The 7865-nt window shown below is 35.7% G+C and overlaps 1 pseudogene; it reads right to left on the reverse strand.

Annotated features, from left to right (window-relative positions):
- LOC107666308 (uncharacterized) overlaps positions 1 to 7865 on the reverse strand; it is a 16331-nt pseudogene that overhangs the window by 1977 nt on the left and 6489 nt on the right.

The raw sequence follows: 7865 nt of genomic DNA on the forward strand, positions 1-7865 counted from the left end.
ATATGATGAATTTTTTTGCATAAATTTATTATGTCGATCAAACAAGACTAGTCTTTGTAAAAACTACTTAATTTTTCTGTCTGTTGAAAGAATGTTTACACCTAAAGTAAACTTAATTTTAGTATTTCTTTAGTCATTTTTTGTGTGTGTGATCTACATAACTTTAAGAGTTCTAAATGTGTATTTTTGATTAAATTCAACTTAATTTAATTTCCATGTTCCAAATTTCAAGTGGGATCTACTTTGTTTTTCCAAATTTGTTAGTTTATTTTTAAGTTACATGTACTCAAATTTTCTAATTAGCAACTGAGTATTTCTACTTACTATTTAACCACTGGTACTTGTCAACGGAATGTTAGTAGAATGTACTCATCTAATATGGAAATGTAGTTATTACATTACATAAAGCTGACATTTTGGCAATTTGATAGTAAAACTGACAGGGTCAGTATAAAATAAATAAATATATATACACACACACCTCACAGATTAAGACATTGTGTACATTAAAAAATTGTGCTTCATGGTGGTGCTAGAGGAAAGCTTATTAAGTCAAAGTTGACAGGCTTTATTCTCTCAATTTCAAAAACATGCTCACAAAATTTTACCTTAATCCACTCAATACATCTCAAGATATGCATGCTGTAGCAAAGGGTTGCCCATAATATTAAATGGACATCTGTCAGTCTCAACCTTAATTTTAGTATTTATTTAGTCTTTTTGTGTGTGTATGTGTGTGTGTGTGTGTGTGTGTGTGTGTGTGTGTGTGTGTGTGTGATCTACATAACTTTAACAGTTCTAAATGTGTATTTTTGATTGAATTCAATTTTTTAATTTCCATGTTCCAAATTTCAAGTGGGATCTACTTTGTTTTTCCAAATTTGTTAGTTTATTTTTAAGTTACATGTACTCAAATTTTCTAATTAGCAACTGAGTATTTCTACTGAAAGTATAAATGCAAATAGTTAATTATTTACTATTTAACCACTGGTACTTGTCAACGGAATGTTAGTAGAATGTACTCATCAAATATGGAAATCTAGTTATTACATTACATAATGCTGACATTTTGGCCATTTGATAGTAAAACCGACAGGGTCAATATAAAATAAATATATACACACACACACACCTCACAGATTAAGACATTGTGTACATTAGAAAATTGTGCTTCATGGTGGTGCTAGAGGAAAGCTTATAAGTCAAAGTTGAACTTTTAAACTTTAACAGAGGGACCTAACTCAAACCCTCTACCTTCAACAATGTCTGTATGGCTTTTAGGCCAGTAAGCTGACTTTAAGATCGTGGACTTTGGAGGACATTTTCTTGTTAACGTCCTCCAGCTCCAGGAAGATGTTCTGGAAAACCTTGAACGTGTATTTCAGTTTCTTTGGATAGCTTAGTTCCAAAGCATAAATAAGGCCCATTAGAAACACTTTCAGTAAGGACTTTTTTCCAATAAAAAAAATTACATTGTACAGAATATTTTCTATACAATTGTGTTTTTTGTTCCTTAACAGTAACAGTAACGTGCTCTCGAGACTTTAAAACAACAAGCTCACAAACACGATCCACTTGTGAAAATCATTTTTGTTTGCTAATGTAAAGAACGCATATAGGTCTTTACTCTCCATCTAAACAGAAATCTGGGTGGGATTATGTGGTTGCTTTGGTAAATTTGAATTTGAATATATTTATGTATACTTTGTGCCCAAAAGTCACTCAAAGAGTGTGCTGTGTGTTGTCGGGATCTGGGTGGGATTACATGGTTGCTGTGGTAGTTTTGAGCGGTGTTGTGATTTAAGCCAAGAAATGTGTGTGCGCATCAGAAATGTATAAACAATAACTATCTTGTGTGAATTGAAAAATATTTCTGTGGAGAGAGCTGTGTATACATAAATCAAGAAATACATTTGAGAACCTCAGAAAGTGCACTGTAAATCTTTAACAGAGGGACCCAACTCAAACCCTCTGCCTTCAACAATGTCTGTATGGCTTTTAGTAGGGTTGTGACGGTGAGGAAATTTTCCCACCGGTTAATCGACGTGTGACAACACCGGTAATACCGGTAATTTTCACCAAGGTAGATAATGAGGCCTCTGATCACAGTTACTTTTCGGGATTCAATGTTGTTGTCCTACAAACAAATGAAATATGAGATTATCTTCAGTACAGATATCAGAATGTTACAACATTAAACTAACTGCTATAATATTAAAAGTACATGCCTCATTTATGATGTCAAGGGTCTCATCAAGTTTCTTCCCTACAGCTCCTCCCTTCCTCCTGTTTAGACTCAACAATTTAGGTGTGTATTGGTCCAACTTCCCTAGGAATGTGGACTGTAGTGGCTTCAGTGTGATCCTTCGGAATTCCTCCTCGATCTGCCAAAGAGACAGTGGGAGATGGACAAATATCATTAGATACTGAGAGAAATTAATTAGAGACACAGAGAAAGAGAAACCGATTAAAATAGATAAAGTAACCCTAGAAATACACAAAGAACAACATTTAGGTGGTCCGACGTCTGGCAAGAGATGCTACACCAGATGAAAGTTCATTCAAGTGCATGGTTTGAGTTTAATTAAGTTAGCAGCTTAGTTTCAGCAAATGCCACACTACTGCCACCTTGTCAGGCGAAGCACTGGTATTCCAAAAGTAATCAGAAAAGTATTCAAATGTTCTACATACCTGGGAAAACTCAAACAGGGCAGGCCATCGAGCATTTAAGTCAATCACGGGTAGTTTCTGAATCACATCTTTACGACGCAATGAGAAGGTTTTTGACATCATTTCATTAATGACTCTGTTGTTGTCTCTCTTCTTGTACTCACAGAGAAGCTCTACTCTCTCCTTTTCAAGGGATGCATCAGTTTCGCCTTGAGGGTGAGGCGGAAGGTAGTTAACCTCAGATTTCTTTGCTTTTTTCCAGTTTTTTGCTGGAGTTTTATCTGCAGCTAACTTTCCCTTGAGACAGTTTACATTTAGCTCTGGTATTCCAAGGTGTTTCACCTTTGCTCTGTAATTTCCAAGTTTGTACTTCAGGCTGTTGTGCCAACTATATAAACCATTGAAGGATACTGGGTCCCTCAAACATGGATGTTTCATAACCAGGGCTTCAGCAACCTGCTCCCTTTGTGCACTTGAAGGATAGGCTGTGTAGACAAAGATGCTCTCTGCTAGTTTGTCCAGAATGTTGGATTTTACTGCAGGATTGCAAAGTAAGGTTCCATCCTTTCTGTTAGCTTAATTTGCTGCTTGTAGAATGAGCTCAGTGTCAAAGGAGAAGGTAGGTATTTCAAACTGAGCTGGCCAAGGCACATTACGAAGGGAGGAGGTGCTCCCTGGAGAAGACAGAATTGTGGTATCACTGGATGCAGTGGAGCAGGAACCAACATCTTCCAATAACTCAGTGCAAATGCTACCAAAGCTCTCCTGGACTCCTTGATCATTTGAAGAATCCTGAAATGTTAATGTGATCACTGGTTCAGCAAGAACCACCTTGATGGTGTCTTTGTCCTTTATTTCATCAGTTTCAAGGAGAGTAAAAAACTGACCATTAAAATCTTGGTCCTGGAACTGCAAACTAAAATCTTGTTCAATTGCAAAAGTCTCTTGTACAATATGCTTCAATTCCTCTACAGTATTCCTGAGGGCAAGGAAAGCTTGCGTATTTCTTTGTGCAGTATGACTCTGAGTCTGGCAAACATGATGATTCTGTAGTATGAAAAAAAAGACATTGGTTAAGTTGAATTTAGACATGCAAAGAATCAAAACGTTTAAAAACTGAATTTAAATATGGGTCAATTGTAAAGGAGGCCTCTGGGTGACATTTTCGGGTACTGTTTTGCATTCGTTTCAGATCCCGTGAAATTGAATAGCCATGTGAAACACTTAAATTATGACAGTAAATTGAGGATTTAGGGACAATTGAAAACATGTCAATATATACTGTATATAAATATAATCTTGAATAGGTATGTGACGCTTCAGGGTGACAAATCACTTTTGCTCAACAGTGTATGCTGCAGGTGGATAGGAGTCTGTCAGTTCCAGTTACTCAAGGACTATCACTTGTCTGGTGGATTCCAATTCAAAAGTCCTAAGGTGCTCACTGTACTATGAGTGTAGACACTTGACAACAAATACAGGGCGGCTGTGCACAATAAGGATTAGATTCAGTTCAACAAAATCTGAAAGCCCTCCAGTGGATCCATACGGCAAAATCATTCCCACTGAGTAAGTGGTGCCATGGCAGGTCACTGTATTGGCAACCTGAATGCATGTTTCTCCAGGAAACTTTTTTTGCACTGCTTCCTGTATGTTTTCCTTGAGGACATCCACAGGCACTGTGGACATATTTGAGACACTGAGGGCAGGTTTGAGTACATCTGTACCGTGCAGATGGTAAGCAGGGTTCCCACTCTTTCATGAATACCAGATTCAAGGACTTTCAAGGACTTTTTAAAGCACCATTTATTTTATATCAAGCACCTATCAAATTCACACTCCATCATACGTAGCATCATGAAAGTCTTCTTACAGTAGGCCTACTTAACATTTCACTTACACTTAACATTTACATTAAAAATGTCAGAGTAATGAGGTTTTGAATGTGTAGGTTTCATAAATTTAGACCATTTTGAGCAGTCGTGTTCAAAGGAATTTTGAATTTCTCAAATATTGATAAAAATATATATATATTCTTACATCAAACTGTTTTTTGCTGTAATTCTTGTAGAAGATTTAAATTTGAAAGAATTTCTACATTTTTAAATTAATAAAAAGTGGTTAAACAGGGCTCTACGCTTACTTTTCTTTTTAGGAGCACCTTCTAATCAATAATCAAAATAAAACAGAATAAAAACAAGTAGAATAAGAACAAGTTACCAATCAAATGAAATCAGTAATAAACAAATAATTTGTACTACAGAGGTGGCACAGAAGAACACAAAAGTGGATTGTAGGTGTATTTTCAGGTGGTTTAATGAGGCTCAACGGTCGCATGAGTGCAATTAAATTCATAACTTCATGTTGAGGTTAATGTTTAAGGAATCAACAGATATGTCTGTGATCCATTACTCACCGCTGCAAACACACATTGCAAGGTACGTTAGAAACCTTGGAAGCTTAAAGCGCATGGTCCACAGAGCTACAAGCGGCCCAAAAGCCTTGATTAGTTGTGGATAATGCTCAAGAAAATGGTGCTTTGGTAGAACTTTTGCTTCTGGAAAAACCTGCAAGTATCTATCTATGCCTGTGTTCGGATATCTTGATGTCCAAGAATCTTATTGTGTCCAGTGTTGGGGGTAACACATTACAAGTAACGCGAGTTACATAATCAGATTACTTTTTTCAAGTAACTAAACAAACAAGCAAACCCTGTCCAGATTTAAAAAGTAACGCAAAAGTAACGTAACGCACTACTTACCATAAAAAGTAACTAAGTAATGTAATCAGTTACTTTTTTATGGAGTAACACAATATTGTAATGCATTACTTTTAAAAGTAACTTTCCCCAACACTGACTGTGTCATCTGTGTGAAATTGATAAACCACAAGCTCAACAATGTCTTTATAAGATCCATTAAGAGATGCCATGCAGGTTCACTCTCTGGCACTTTGAAACCAATCATAAGGGGGAGCAGTTGCAATAAGCTCCCATTTTCATGAGCGTTTCCACCTATGCTTTTCCGGGTGGCAAAGTTCAGCGGGATAGGCTGTGGGCTGTCAGCTTTGTCAGTCCACTTGTAGGGGAACTGTCTGATTAGGTCATTCAGTTGAAATAAAGTTAAGTATTTTTTCTTTATCAGAAGATCAAGGCACAAAGCCAACTCCAAAGGTACTATTCCCTCAAATAGGATGTGGAGCAAGTCTGGTGGATACCCTGACAAAACATGAACGTATTTTAATTTCTTAGTTAAGGCACATTGCCTTTTGACACCAAAGCAGTGAGTGAGAGTGGGACTTTCTAAAGCTTTCGTTCTTGCTTGGAAGGCCCCAGTCCTTACTTCTTTTACCTGAAATTCAGACAGCTTTCCCAAACAAAGCCTGCAGACGTGAGATCCAGAAAAGCTTTCCAAAAATCCACCAAGTGAATGGGCACCTAAATTGTCAGCTACTACACTAACTATTGTGCCTTTGATTTTCTTTCCAAACAAAGGGATAAAGAGTCCTTCTTCTTCCAAATGAACAATGTCTTTTAACAGTGGCTCAAGCACTGCCTCATAACCATACTTCTTTACATCTACAGCCTTGCAAAGCACAGCTAAATAAATTGACTTAAAGGGATAGTTCACCCAAAAATGAAAATGTGATGTTTATTTGCTTACCCCCAGGGCATCCAAGATGTAGGTGACTTTGTTTCTTCAGTAGAACACATATGATGATTTTTAACTCCAGCCGTTGCAGTCTATCAGTCGTATAATGCATGGCAATGGTAACAAAATCTATGAGAGTAAAAAAAACATGCACAGACAAATCCAAATTAAACCCTGCGGCTTTATCCAAAGCGACTTACAAATAAGAAAAAGTAATTAAAACTAAAATGCTAAAATTAAAATTAAAACTAAAAGCTAAAATTAATTTTTTTTAATTACAAAAAATAGACCTACTTAAAGCACTGAATAAGAAATTATATTGTATAAAATAATTGTACAAATAAACTGAATAGTCTTCATTGTATAAATTCAATATACATTCATTCTTATTTATTTTACAAAAGTGATTCGGTCAAGGACAGTGAGTGATTTTCTTTCTAATGTTTGATTAACATTATTGACATACATTTTAATAGCAGCTAAATTAAGCTGCTTAAGAGGAATAGCTCACCCAAAAATTAAAGGTCTGTTGTTGTTCTAAACCTGTATGAGTTTCCTTCTGCTGTTGAATATAAAAGTATATATTTGGAACAATACTGGTAATCAGACAGTTGCTGGGCCCCCATGACTTCCATAGTATGAAAAAATACACTATTGGAGTCAATGGGGACCAGAAACTGGTTACAATCATTCTTCAAAATATCTTCTTTTATGTTGAGGAGAAAAAAGAAATTCATAGAGGTTTAGAACAATTTGAGGGTAAGAAGTATATGAAGAGTTCATTTGAAAAAACGGATAACTCAATTTTTAACCATTTTCAAAAAAAAACAATGTCATTGTGCATTCCAATTATTCTCGATCAAACTGCAGTTCGGTTATTTTGATTAAGTTAAAAAATAACAAAAAAAAATACAGCTAACACAATAAAAGACAATAAAAACATGATAACATAATAAAAAACATGACTTTTGAAAATTTTAATAAACCGAGTTATCTGTTTTTGCAAATAAACTATTCATATATTTGGAACAATACTGGTAACCCAACAGTTGCTGGGCCCCCATGACTTCAATAGTATAAAAAACAAAATACACTACTGGAGTCAATGGGGTCCAGAAACTTTCTAGTTATGAACATTCTTCAAAATATCTTCTTTTATGTTGAGGAGAACAAAGAAATTCATACAGGTTTAGAACAACTTGAGGCTGAGTAAATGATGACAGTATATTCATTTTTGGGTGAACTATCCCTTTAAAATCTTATCCTATTAGGATCTCATATAGCCAACTACTACACATGCTTTATATTTAACTATTAACGTTCGTTTAAGACACAAATAACTGTCAACCTACATCATGCCGCTCAAAACGATTGATAGGCTATATTTCTACAGGTTTATCTCTCAACCCATAAGCGAATACTTTGTTCAAACACAAAAAGCAATATACATCCATCAAGTTGTTTACTTGTTAATCAAACTAACCTAAAATCTGTGGGGACGATGACGCTGTGATTTTATCTGCTCCATGTGCCCGGTCCACTTGC

Source organism: Sinocyclocheilus anshuiensis, unplaced genomic scaffold, assembly GCF_001515605.1.
Source record: "Sinocyclocheilus anshuiensis isolate Anshui unplaced genomic scaffold, SAMN03320099.WGS_v1.1 scaffold868, whole genome shotgun sequence".
In the NCBI taxonomy this organism is placed as follows: Eukaryota; Metazoa; Chordata; class Actinopteri; order Cypriniformes; family Cyprinidae; genus Sinocyclocheilus; species Sinocyclocheilus anshuiensis.